The sequence below is a fragment of the Ictidomys tridecemlineatus genome, chromosome 3, assembly GCF_052094955.1.
Source record: "Ictidomys tridecemlineatus isolate mIctTri1 chromosome 3, mIctTri1.hap1, whole genome shotgun sequence".
NCBI lineage: Eukaryota > Metazoa > Chordata > Mammalia > Rodentia > Sciuridae > Ictidomys > Ictidomys tridecemlineatus.
In genome coordinates, this window is record NC_135479.1 from 70,493,601 (window position 1) to 70,506,504 (window position 12,904).

General features: G+C 36.3%; 1 pseudogene across 1 annotated transcript in view; it reads left to right on the top strand.

Annotated features, from left to right (window-relative positions):
* The window catches only part of LOC144364696 (tRNA (32-2'-O)-methyltransferase regulator THADA-like), a 52,356-nt pseudogene that overhangs the window by 13,854 nt on the left and 25,598 nt on the right, over positions 1 to 12,904 (top strand). The window contains exons 10-13 of the transcript XR_013435642.1: positions 363 to 485; positions 4,135 to 4,258; positions 7,561 to 7,712; positions 10,733 to 10,943. The product of XR_013435642.1 is annotated as a tRNA (32-2'-O)-methyltransferase regulator THADA-like (transcript). The remainder of the gene's footprint in view (positions 1 to 362; positions 486 to 4,134; positions 4,259 to 7,560; positions 7,713 to 10,732; positions 10,944 to 12,904) is intronic.

Genomic DNA, 12,904 nt, shown 5'->3' on the forward strand with positions numbered 1-12,904 from the left:
ATTTTTATAGTTCTCTAAGCACCTCATAAAATGGTCATTTTTGAATAATTGAATTTGAATTCATCACACAACGCATCCATGGAGTGAAGAATTGGTATAGAAATGAGTATATAGTCTTTAGATTCATGTTGACTTAAAGGAAAATGTAAGAACTGTGATTTAATGGCTGTATTCTAGTTGCACTAATACTGATTTTGGTTTTAAAATGTAAATGTTAATTTTTTGTCAAAAAGAAATACTGTAGATTTTGAGAGTTTAAAAACCAGTACTCTGTTTGCCTTAGATGTTCCCTTCTAGGGCTGACAGTTTAGTTTAATGTGAGGTTCACAGATGCTTTTTATTTTTATTTTTTGTCTCCAAAGTTGTTTTGTAGGATACAGGAAAGTTCCCAAGTACTTTACAAATTGCAGCAAAGTAAATCCAAACATGAACCAGAGAATGAGTTAGCCAAAGAAGAGCCTTCTGTTTCTTTATAATTGTATAAGGTAGGTGATATCTTTCCAGATCTAGAGTTTTAAGAAACCTAAAATAATTGTACATAAGCATTAGAGGGAAACAGATGGAATTCTCTTGGTGAATTGTGTTCCTGTGCTTTTTCCTTCAAGCTGGGTGTTACATATTTATTCTGGTGCTTTGGTACTCCAGGAAAGGTAGCACATGACTCGGGGACCAGGCTGCACATGAGGACTGCTAGAGGATGACATTAATGGGCTCACCTCAGTAAGGCTCACCTTACAGCTTATGTGGGCCAGGTGAAATTAGTACTTTAACAAGCAGGTAATTGCTGGCTCTGGACTTCTCCAGGCCTCCACAGAGTAGGGGGCTACTGTGGCTGAGCCTTTTTCCTCTTGAGGCTGACATGACATTCAGTAGCTTGACGTTACTGACCCCTTTCCCATAGTTCAGCAGTGGAAGGAGGTTGTGTCTATTTGTTCGAGTGAGCTTGGAGAGTAGAGCTAGTTCAGGACATAGTGTTAATGGAAAGGATGGAGTCCCAAGTACAACAGCTCTGGTCTGGACCAGGGCTCAATTTGACAATCTTCAATTTATTTTCAGCAGAATATTCTGTTCTACTGAAAATCTAGCCTTTTGAGAAGCAGACCCTTATTTTCTCCTAAAATCAAATACAGAGCTAATAAGAAAAAACAATGGTGGTGAGAGAGAAGGTAGACCTCATCTGTTTCTGTTTTAGTTTGTTTAGGCGAACAGGTGTAATAAATTAATGATACATTTGAACTATGGCATACCCTCTACCTACTCTAAGCATTAGTATGGATGGTCTTGGTTTTTAATTTTACATTTAAAAGATAAAAACCCATTCAATGAAGGCTTTGCTCATATAAAGGCTGAAATCAGCTTCATCATCTTACAATCCCAACAGTAAAGATTAGAAAATCATAGCCTGAACATTAAGGATGTAAGATGAGTCCCACTTCTGCTGTTACTAGCTGAGTGCCTTGAGTCTCTTCCACTGTAATTGGGATTAGCAACTCCTCTGAAAAGGTTGGTTTTGAGGACTAAGTGAGAAAGCCCTTTTTAAACTATAAATCACTCTAAAAAGCCTCAGTGGGAGTCATTAAAAATGACTTAGAGTATATGTGGAGCCCTGCCGTGCATGTGACAGTTTTTGGTTAGCTTCTCAGAACTGCTAGATTTAAGAAAACACATCTCTTTTGCTTCTTTCCACAAGGGTTAAAATGACATTTGTGAAATCTCAAGTATGTAAAACATACAACTTGTTTTTTGGATTGAGGTTCTGAAATTTAATGTATTCACGGTTTCTTGGTTTGAGCTTAAGGATATGTATTTTCTGAACATTGGTTCTTAGAGACTTAATCTGAGTAAATCTTGTGGTTATGATCTTTTCTCCTGACTGGTAGTCTCCTGTGGCTTCTAGGGGCTGTGGCCATGGCACTATGTTGTCGTCATCCTCATAACAATGGCTGTTGTACACAAAGTGCTGGGGAGGACAGGAAGCTATTAGTTGAAAAAATGCCTTCTAGGCTAATTGAGATGATTTCATACCTTAATAATTAGTATTAATAACAAAATTTTAAATATATTTTCAATGTTGATGGACCTTTATATTTATTTATTTATGTGCAGTGCTGAGAATTGAACCTAGTGCCTCACACGTGCCAGGCAAGCACTTTACTACTGAGCTACAACTCCAGCCCTAGAGTACCTTTATTTTTATAAAATGCTTTATATCCATTTTCTCATTTCATCTTTAATAAAAAAGGCTGTGGGGTAAGCATTATCCCCATTTAAGAAGTGAAAAAACTGAAACTCAGTGAAGTTCAGTAACCTGCCCAACATCCCTCAACCCGTGAGTGAGTAGAGCTAGGGCTCAAACCAGATCTGCTTTTTTAAAAAAATATATTTATTCTTAAGTTTTAGGTGGGCACAATATCGTTATTTAACACTTATGTGGTGCTGAGGATTGAACCCAATGCCTCGTGCATGCTAGGCAAGCACTCTACCACTGAGCCACAACCCCAGCCCCTCAGATCTGCTTTTGACTGAAACATCTCAGTAGTTTTTTCCATGAGACTAGCTTAAGTGAATGTATGGCAGTGAAAAAAGAGGGAGAACTTGGGGAATGGTGAATTCTCTGGTGTAAATGACTTAAGATTTGGAGGAATGGAGGAGTTGAGTGATGGGGAAAGAGTTTATAAAATCAAGTTGAGTGTAGAGAGTTTTCCATGGAAGGCCAAGGTGTTTGGAAGTCTCACTTAGAAGCATTAAAAGAGACTAGGGCATATATTGAGCTCCACCTGAAATGTAGGATGCTGTGCTCAGGACTAGGGATCCTAGTGTATATATGTGGTATATTTTTTGGTAAGCACCCTACTCCTTTGAAACCCAAAATAATTAATAGGCGAGTAAACAGGGCTCGTGAGGGCCTAAAGGATAAATTCTTGAGGTTGTATGCCCACCAGAAAAATGCAAGGATTTTTGCATTCTTTACTCTTGTCTTGAGCCATTTGGAACCAGGGCTGCCTGTGTGCTGCTTAGGGTGCCGTAGTAACAGGATGCTTGAGATTCATAGTCATTCTTTATAATTTTTCTTTTTATCTTATGTAGAAACTATTATCATTATTATTTTAATTAGAGAAAAAGAGTTTATCTTGGTCTAAGTATATTCCACTTTGCTTTTTCAAAATTGAATTTTATTATAAGCTTTCATTTTTAATCATTTGTATAAACAGAATAGTAGAGCAGGAGTCTCAAAGGGCCAGGCAGAAGAAGACAATGGAATAGTTGGATCTTTGAATGAATTATATTATAGCCAAACTTATCAAGTAGTCTCTATTGGGTATTTCTTTATTTTAAAACATTAAAAAGTATTCATACCTTCGACACCCGAATGCCTCTGGTTAGGAAAATCAATATTCATACAGCTCTGTCACAAATCAAGAGTTCAATAGATCTTGCTTTCACCAAAAAAATATGTTTTTGCTTGTCTGAGCTATAATAGGAATTGTATTTCTTGTTGACTCTGCTAAGATAGGTTCATTAAATCATATTATAGCTTATGATCATAGGTATTGTCTCAGTCTGTTTTGTTTTGCTATAACATACTACTTGTGGCTGGATACTTGAGAAAGAAAAGAGGTTGGTGGCTGGAAGGTTCAAACATCACAGTAATGACATCCGGCAAGGACTCTTTGGCTGTGTCACAATATGGCAGAAAGCTTGCACAGAGTAGAAGCAACACGTGTGTGAAAGAGTGAAAGCAAGACAGCAAGCCAAGAAAGTTGAATTTGTATATAACAAACTCATTCTCATAGATACTAATTTAGTCCTATAGGACTTGACTCATTCTTGGGAGAGAGCTTTAATCCATTCAGTAGGGTGGAGCCCTGAGCAGGCCTTGCCTCTTGAGGGTACTGCAATCTCAACATCACCACATTGGGGGCTTTGCTTGAAGCACACGAACCTTTGGGTGACAAGCTGTATCCAAACCATAGTCTGTGCCAAGCTGAATTATTAAGAGACATGAACAACCAGTATTAGTTTTAGAAATCTTTTAATTAAAAATGAAAGAAACACCCACTCTTGAAGGTGATACTTTAAAGATAACCTATTGTGAGTTAACTCAGTTATGCTTACTGTAAATTTTTTTTTTAGAATTTCATGTCATCTATTTGCAACAGTCTTTTTGAAGCATTATTTCTTGGATCATCCTACTCAACTAGATTTTCAGCTTTTACCATTTTAGGTTCAATAGCTGAAGTTTTTCCTGTCTCAGAAGGTAAGTTTTCAGTTATGTTTGGGAAAAGTTTTCTTTTAAGACCCATACTCTTCAACATTTTTTTTCTAAAAGTTTCAGTTTATTGTCTTGTCTTTAGATTCCTTTGTACTATATAGTTCTTACATATAAGATCAAATTTGCCAGTAAAGGACAGAAGGGAAAGAAACTATGTCTCCTTTCCATTGATCATTATTTGCCAACTCCACACTACAATTTTCTGTGCTTATTTTGAGAAGAGGGAAGTGTTTTACCTCCTTCATTTTTTTTTTAAGAAAGGGCCCCAATCTATTCCTCCCACCCTCCCACCTCAGTATTGGTAATTGAACCTGTGGCCTCACATTGTTCTTTCTGTTTTAAAAATTAGAATAATAATTTTCCTTTTGTATTTAATATTTCTTAGTGAGTCTTTGTGGTTAAAATGTGGTTTCCCCTATAGGCTATCTGTTTCATATGCCTCAATCTGGTTTCGGAAAGACATTATGAGGATGTCATTGCCAGGCATTCTGGTTTAGTGATATTCTCTTTTCCTTCTGTGGGGTACTCAAAAAAATAAGCACTTAGCTTCCCTCTTTGAATCATTTTATTTCCTTTTTGACAAGAAATGATTCTTTGTCCCTGTACATGAGTGTAATGTATAATTTAATATGTTTTTTTTTTTTGTACCGGGAATTGAACCCATGGGTGCTTGACCACTGAGCCATATCCCCACCCACCTTTTTATATTTTATTTAGAGGCGGGGTCTTCCTCAGTTTTTTAGGGCTTTGCTAAGTTGCTGAGGCTGGCTATGAACTTGTAATCCTCCTGCCTCAGGGTTCCAAGTTGCTAGGATTATAAGCATGCGCCACATGCCCGGCTTAATGTGGATTTCTTGTTTGCTCTGAGCTTTCCTTGACTCTGGTCAAGTAGAAAATACCCTTCTCAGCTGCTCTTTGGCAGGGAATGGCCAGAAGACTGGAGAATGTCACATTGTATCTATTTTTTTCTCTGTTTCTAAAAAATTATTAGGTAAAGTATTTTTTTAAATGGGAATATGAGTTATTTGCTGTTAATACATGTTTGCTTCATTTGAAGGACATAAATTTTCAGTTTTTATTAAAAAAAAATCATCCCAGCAGCAAAGTTTTAGTAGTAGTTTAATGAATAGCCATGTACCTTCTACCCTAAATTCATTTGTTTTTTTAATATTAAAACAAATGATTTACTTTGCTTTTTTTATGTTTACTTTATCTGTTATCTCTTATTAGTTTTATAACCATCTCATAATGATCAAATTCAGGAAATTTAATGTTGATAAGTAGTATTGTCTAATATGTAGTCCATGTTCAAGTTTTGCCAGTTGTCTCAACAAATGGTCTATTATAGGAAAAACAAATTTACCATGATCTGGGAAACAGCCCTAGCACACACATTGCGTTTTAGTCTTAAGCTTCTCTTTACCTTCCTCTGATCTGTAAAGTTTCTTATCTAATGCCAGTGACATATTGGAAGATCATGTCTTAGTTGAGTGTTGTCTCATTGTTTCCTGATGTTTTGATTCAAGTTATGCATTTTGAGCAGGAATATTACATAGTTGATACAATGTTCTCAGGGCATCCTAGCAGGAGATAATGTGAAATTGGCTCATCCCATTATTCACAGTGATAAACACCTCACTTAGGTAGGGATGATAGGCTGAGAAAAGGTCCCTTAAAGCATCTATGTCAAATCCTTAGAACCTGTGAATGTGAACCTTACATGGAAAAGGGGCTTTTGCACAGATGTGATTAAGTTAAGGATATTGTGATAATTTATTATCTGGGTGGGCTGCACATGCCATCAAAAGTTTTCTCTTAAGAAAGATGCAGAGAAAGATATGGCACACTGAAGAGCAGGCAGGGTGACAGTGGAGGTGGAGGTTGTGGTGAGGTAGCTACAAACCATAGAATGCAGGCAGCTACCACAAGCTAGAGGAGGCTCCTTTAGAGCCTGTGGATTGAGCGCGGCCCTGTTGACTCTTTGGCTTTGGACTTCTGGCTCCTATGAGAATGGATTTCTGTTATTTTTAAACTACTAAATTTGTTACAGTATCCACAGAAAGTGAAGGGTACCCATTGATTCAGGGAATTTCAGCGGTGCTACAACTGAATTTCAGGTTTATCTGAGAGTGATCAATTACTTTACACATTCAACAAAATTTTTTTGCATGTTTCATGTATTTATACTAAATATAAGTGTATGGGGAAAAATACTAGACTGTATTAGATATGTATTTTTCTCTCAGGAAAAAAATTTATATATTTAAGTGTACTTTGAAAATGAACAACTTAAGTCATCTTCCTAATGGAAGATGGAAAGTTTCTTATATGGAAACTTTATTTTATATCTATATGTATCTTATTTTTTAAAAAAATATTTTTTGCTTTAGTTGTAGATGGACACAATACCTTTATTTATTTTTATGTGGTGCTGAGGATTGAATCCAGTGCCTTGCAAGTGCAAGGCAAGCACTCTACCACTGAGCTACAGGTATCAGGGTAAGGCTCTCCTTACCCTTATACCAAAGCCAAACAAAGATACTGAAAGAAAACTGCAGACCAATATTCCTGTGAATACAGAAGGAAAATTCTCAGCAAAACACTACTAAACACAACAGTGTATTAAAAATATTGTATACTATGACCAAGTGGAATTTATCCCAGGAATATGGGGGGTGAATATAAAATAATAAGACGTAAGAATATGCCCTATTAAAATAAACCTCAAAAAAAGATAAACATAAAAATAACATTATTCTGTGTCATTTCATTCTAAAATACAGTAGGACTTTGGATTCTAGGTCAAGTTTTTAAAAAATTAAAAAATGTTTTATTGGTGCATATTATTTATACAGATGAAGGATTTCATTGTGTCATACTAGATCAAGAAGTTTTATGAAGATTTTTCAAAAGATATGTTCCTAAATTTATTTGATTTTATTTATTTTTTAAAAATTACTTAGAAATCTTTTATATGATACCTTTTGAAAAAGAATGAAATTGTTTTAAATTTCTTTATAAAGTTTATTTCCTATTTGGAAAACCAATTTTTTAAAAATTTTGTCATATGAAGAAATAAATTAATGGAAAAGTGTTTTTATGCTAGTGTGGCAAAGTATGAAATAAAGTAGTATCGTGAGTAAAGTATGAAGTGTGGATTTTTGAACTAATTTTCTATAAATTTGATAACTTCAAAAGGTTGTTTTCTTTTTCTTAAATTCATTTTAAATTTTTAAAAAAATTTTTTAAATTTAAATTTTAAATTCATTTTAACTTTTTTTTTTCAGGTAGAGGCCAAACAGTGTATCAGCTGAGCTATGATATTGATGTTGATCGTTTCCAAATACTAATGGAATGTTTTACCAGTACTTTTGAAGACATGAAAACTTTAGCATTTCATCTTCTGATGAAATTATCAATAGCAGCTGTACAATTTCAGGTATTTGGACTTTTCCTATGGAAATGTAAATATGATATAGGCATGAAAATCTACTATTTTAGCGTAGATAACACAGTCTGAGAATTATGTTGATTCTTTGTGTCTGTCCTCTTATGTCTTTTGACTGTTTCTTCCAGTAATTAATGTCTCTGTTATTGTGGGGTAGAAATATTGCAAAAGAGAACGTCCAAATCAGTGAGCCTGGTTTCTTCTTTTTCTTTTTCTTTGTAAATTGCTTTGTTCAAAGGAGTAGCATAGGAAGCAGTAGGTTTTATTATTTATAAGATTACTATTAGATTTCAGTTAACGATAGTCTCCCTAGTTCATGTGGCCACGTAATATTTGATCAAAACATGTCACTTACAGTAACTTGAGTTTTCTAAGTTAATCTTCATGTTCCTGGGAAGCTGAATGTACATAGGGTAGAAAACATGCTTCTGGTCTTCCAATAAGCAATAGCTAAACAGAGACTGAAACTCAAAAAGAGTATTTGAGGTTAGCAACTATTCTCTCCCAAGTGTTCTACCCTGACTCTGGCCTCAGCCCTAGCCTCTGCCTAGCTCAAGCCCCTGCTCTTCCTGTCTTTGAGTAGGAGCCAAATATGGGCTTCAGAGTGAAGGCAGTGAAAGTACAGCATGGGGTGGGTCTGTAGGAATCCCCTCACTATGCTTTTCACTTTGTACTTGAGGTGTATTCTGGGGCTGTCTGCTGGGGTTATCAGCAGAGTACTGGCTCTAGAGTTTTGCTATAGCTCTCTGTTAGAGTGCTGTAGAGATCAAGGTTGCCTGCTGCTGAGCTCTGCATGGTTAGGGCCTTAGGCTGTAGGTGTAGTGGTATTCTGTAGGAGCACATTCCAGAGAGCACAGTGTTTGTTTCTGTGCTTTTATGGCATTGCAAGATCTCAGGGTATCTTTTCTGATTTGGATCCAAGTTGGGAATTGCTCTCCAGTGTCTACCTGTGCCTGTGATCTTCCAGGTGCCCTGGTGAGCAGAAGGTTCTTTGGTGCTTAGTTTGCTAACTCTTGTACCCAATAGAGTTTTAATATAAGAGACTCTTCCTCTCTTAGCTCCTACTCCCTTACCATTCATTACTTGTAGCCTTGTATTACATATAAGGCTATGCTTCCTTTCTGGCAAAAATTTTGAGAGTTTTTGGAGTGAAGAAGGTATATTGTAGCACATCTGTAAAATACCTGATTCTTAGATAAGCTATGCAGGGCCTTAGGAAGCCTCTACATCTCTAATTTGGTAAAAACGCACTTGGTTATAAAGACACTAATGTAAAATTCAGAAAATTTGGTGCCACATGTGGCTTGCTGTAGGCTTTTGCTTATTCTCTCTGGTCTGGCTTGCCTGTTGGTAAATTGGTCATTTGAATAGGTGTTCAAGATTTTTAAAAATGTTAACTAAGTACCCTATATTTAATACATATTTGTGATGACATATCTTTCTAAATATGTCTTTACCAGTCACTTGGTTTACTGCCCTTCTTTCTGTGGAGCTTAGGTCTTTATGTTGTATTTTGATTGATCTAAGATGGTAGAGCAAAGATATTTAGATTTCAAAGTCTATTTATTCGTTTTTTTTTAAATAATTGCCTAATAATACCATTCAAGGACACTATCAATTGTCAAAATGTTTTAGGTGCTTAATTGTTACTTTTTATGTATATTTAAATTTGGGTTGGTTTTTTTTAGGAAGTACTGGTGACTGAACCCAGGGGTGCTCTACCACTGAGCTAATCCCTAGCCCTTTTATTTATTCAGAGACAGGGTTTTATTGAGTTGCCCAGGCTGGCTTCAAACCTGTGCTCCTCCTGCCTCAGCTTCCTGATTTTCTAGAATTACAGTCGTGCACTACTACACCTGGTTGGCCACTATTTTTAAGTTTAGGTCATAGAAAATTAAACATATCAAATGACAAAAAACTTAAACTAATAATAAAATCAGCACATTAGATATTTAATATTTTGAAATTATAAGACATCTTTAAATATCTATAATAAGCCTAAAATTTGAGGTTCTAAAATATTTCCCCATGTACTAGAAAATTATGGAATAATCCTAGTAGAATCAGAATAGTATTGAGAATTCAACCCCTGATTTCCAGAGTGGTGAGCACATGGCCTGTCAGCTGTTGAATTAGAACTGGGACCCATGACTCCTGTTGTCCATCCAGGGCCTTCCATGACTATTGCAGTGAACCATCTTTGTTTTGGCTTCTTTAGACTATGTGAGTGGATATTTATAGGAGATCTAGGTGTGGGAGTTCAGATGCAGATTTCTGAGGCTGATCTGATTACTTTATTTCCCACTTATATATGTAGAATTTCACAATGAATAACCTCCCTGTGGCTTTGTAATTTTCTGCATTGAACTACCTGTATGGGAAAGGGGACAGAGAAGAAGGGCAAACATATAATTTGGCCAGGTAAAACATAAACTGTGAGGAAAAAGATTACATTCTATTAGAAACAACGAAGGTGATTTGACTGTAGCCAGAGTGAATTTCTATAGGAAAAAGTACACTTTTGCTGAAGAAAGACTTCAGTTTTTAAAAAATGATAGCTGTTGGGCGTGGTGGCACACACTTGTAATCCTAGCTGCTCAAGAGGCTGAGGCAGAAGGATCACAAGTTCAAAGCCAGCCTCAGCAAAAGTGAGGTGCTAAGCAACTCAATGAGACCCTGTCTCTAAATAAAATACAAAATAGGGCTGGGCATGTGCCTCAGTGGTTCAGTGCCTTTGATTTCAATCCCTTGTACCTAAATAAATAAATAAATGAATAAAAGATAGCTTGTAGTGTTGAATTTTCCAATTGAAAGCATTTTAAGCATCTTCATCTCTGAACTAATAATAATTATCATCAATTGCTATAAGAAAAACTAACATATTCAGGGAGAAAATAAATTAATCTTCATACTGAGTTAGTTATATGGTAGGCTGTGGTTTTTATTATGTGTTATTCCATCAAATCTTGGAACTCTTCCATGGCAGTGACTGAGACTGTACTTCATTCTAGGATTCTGAGAAACTGCAAGGCTTATTCCAGGCAGCTCTGGAGCTCATCACAAGCACGAAACCCTATGACTGCATAACAGCCTCCTACCTGCTGAGCTTTTTAATCTGGCAGGATGCTCTGCCCTGGTCCCTTTCTGTGGCTACACCCCAGCAGGACGCATGTGGTGATGGAGAAAAATCTGCTGCCGTGGTGGAAAGGAACACACTGATGGGTATTGAGGAAATGACCTTTTGCTCCTTTTTTGTTGTTGTTAATCAAAACCATTATCTTATTCTCTCACCATTCATTGGTTAGATTATCTCATGGTTAAACATTTACTCATGTTATTTTTTTATAATTTTTTAAACATTTATTTTTTAGATGTAGGTGGACACAATACCTTTATTTTATTTTTATGTTGTGCTAAGGCTCGAACCCCGTGCCTCACGCATATTAGGCAAGTGCTCTGCCTCTGAGCCACAACCCCAGCCTTACTTGTGGTTTTTTTATTTAAGAGTTTACCAGCATATAAATGCTTGCAGTTCCTTTTTTGTTAATAAACAGTGAACTCAGCTATAATATTTGTTTCTAAACAGAGAATTTTTGTTAAATAAATTGATATACAAATGTCCATTAATAAAGTACTTTTTTAAAAAATATTTTTTATATGTTGATGAACCTTTATTTTATTCATTTATATATATGCAGTGCTGAGAATCGAACCCAGTGCCTCACACATGCTAGGTGAGCACTCTGCCTCTGAGCCACAACCCCAGCCCTAATAAAGTACTTTTTAAAAGAGGACTTGTTTCTCTATCGAATGTCTGCTCTTTTATTCTGCAGAAATTTTACCACATTATAGACAGATCAGCTTCATTATTTCTATAATGAAGAGTACTTGAGGTTAGCAACTATTCTCTCCTAAGTGTTCTGCTCTGACTCTGGCCTCAGCCCTAGTCTCCGCCTAGCTCAAGCCCCTGCTCTTTCTGTCTTTCTTTTTGTTTTGCACTCTGCCTCTGAGCCACAATCCCAGCCCTAATAAAGTACTTTTTAAAAGATTACCTATTTCTCTATTGAATGTCTACTCTTTTATTCTGCAGAAATTTTACCACATTTTAGACAGATCAACTTCATTATTTCTATTCAGAGCAGAGTTCCCTTATCTGTTGGAGTTTATGTTCTGATTAACTGTCATGCTCCCTTCCCTTTTATATTTTTATATAGCCTGTTCTAAAATCTTGGCTCAGAAATGGGTTAGATCTAGTGGTTTTCAGCAAATATTTGTTTGGGATTTATAGTCTTAATTTTATGCTAGTAAATCTTTATTTTGGAATTGTAGTGGGTATATGAATAGATACAAATATATATATTTTAGTACCAGGGATTGAACCAGGTTAAGCACTTTAACCACTGAGTCCCCTTTTATATTTCATTAGAGACAGGATTTTTACTGAGTTGCTGAGGCTGGGTTTGAGCTCGCCATCCCTCTTGTCTCGGCCTGCTGAGCTGCTGGGATTATAGGCATGGGCCACAGTGCCTGGCTAGATACAAATTTTGCAACTCAGATATAGGTCAGATATAGAAAGAAAGTTGCAAATTATTTTTCTCAAGATGATAAAAAAGGCCATGATGAAACCTGTAGTGGGAGAAAAGTAGGAGGTATAGGTAGTTCTGGTGGGAACGTGGCCTTTAAGTCCGAAGAGAGATGACAGAATCATAGAAGACGACATTTGCCCACTTTAGTTGCTTCAGGGCTAGGTTCAAAAGGAGACCCTGGAAGAGGACTGCAATTGGGGTGTGCTGGGGAGCGCATGCGGCACAGAAAGCCTTTTAAGATATTTTATTTTTTATTTTTTTATTTTTAAAAATATTTATTTTTTAGTTGTAGTTGGACACGATACCTTTATTTTGTTTTGTTTTACTTATTTTTATGTGGTGCTGAGAATCGATCCCAGGGCCCTGCATGTGCTAGGCAAGCACTCTACCACTGAGCCACAACCCCAGCCTAAGATATATTAGAACTTCATTTCAGACATGCAAAGAACACTTGAGTAAATAAGGTTTAAGTAACAGAAATAGAAAAGCTTCATAAATTTTGTTCACTAGTTAGGTGACGACAGCTTAAGAAGTAGAAGAGGAGTAGAGGTAGAGCTCAGTGGTAGAGAATGTGCTTAGCCTGCCTAAGGCCAGGTT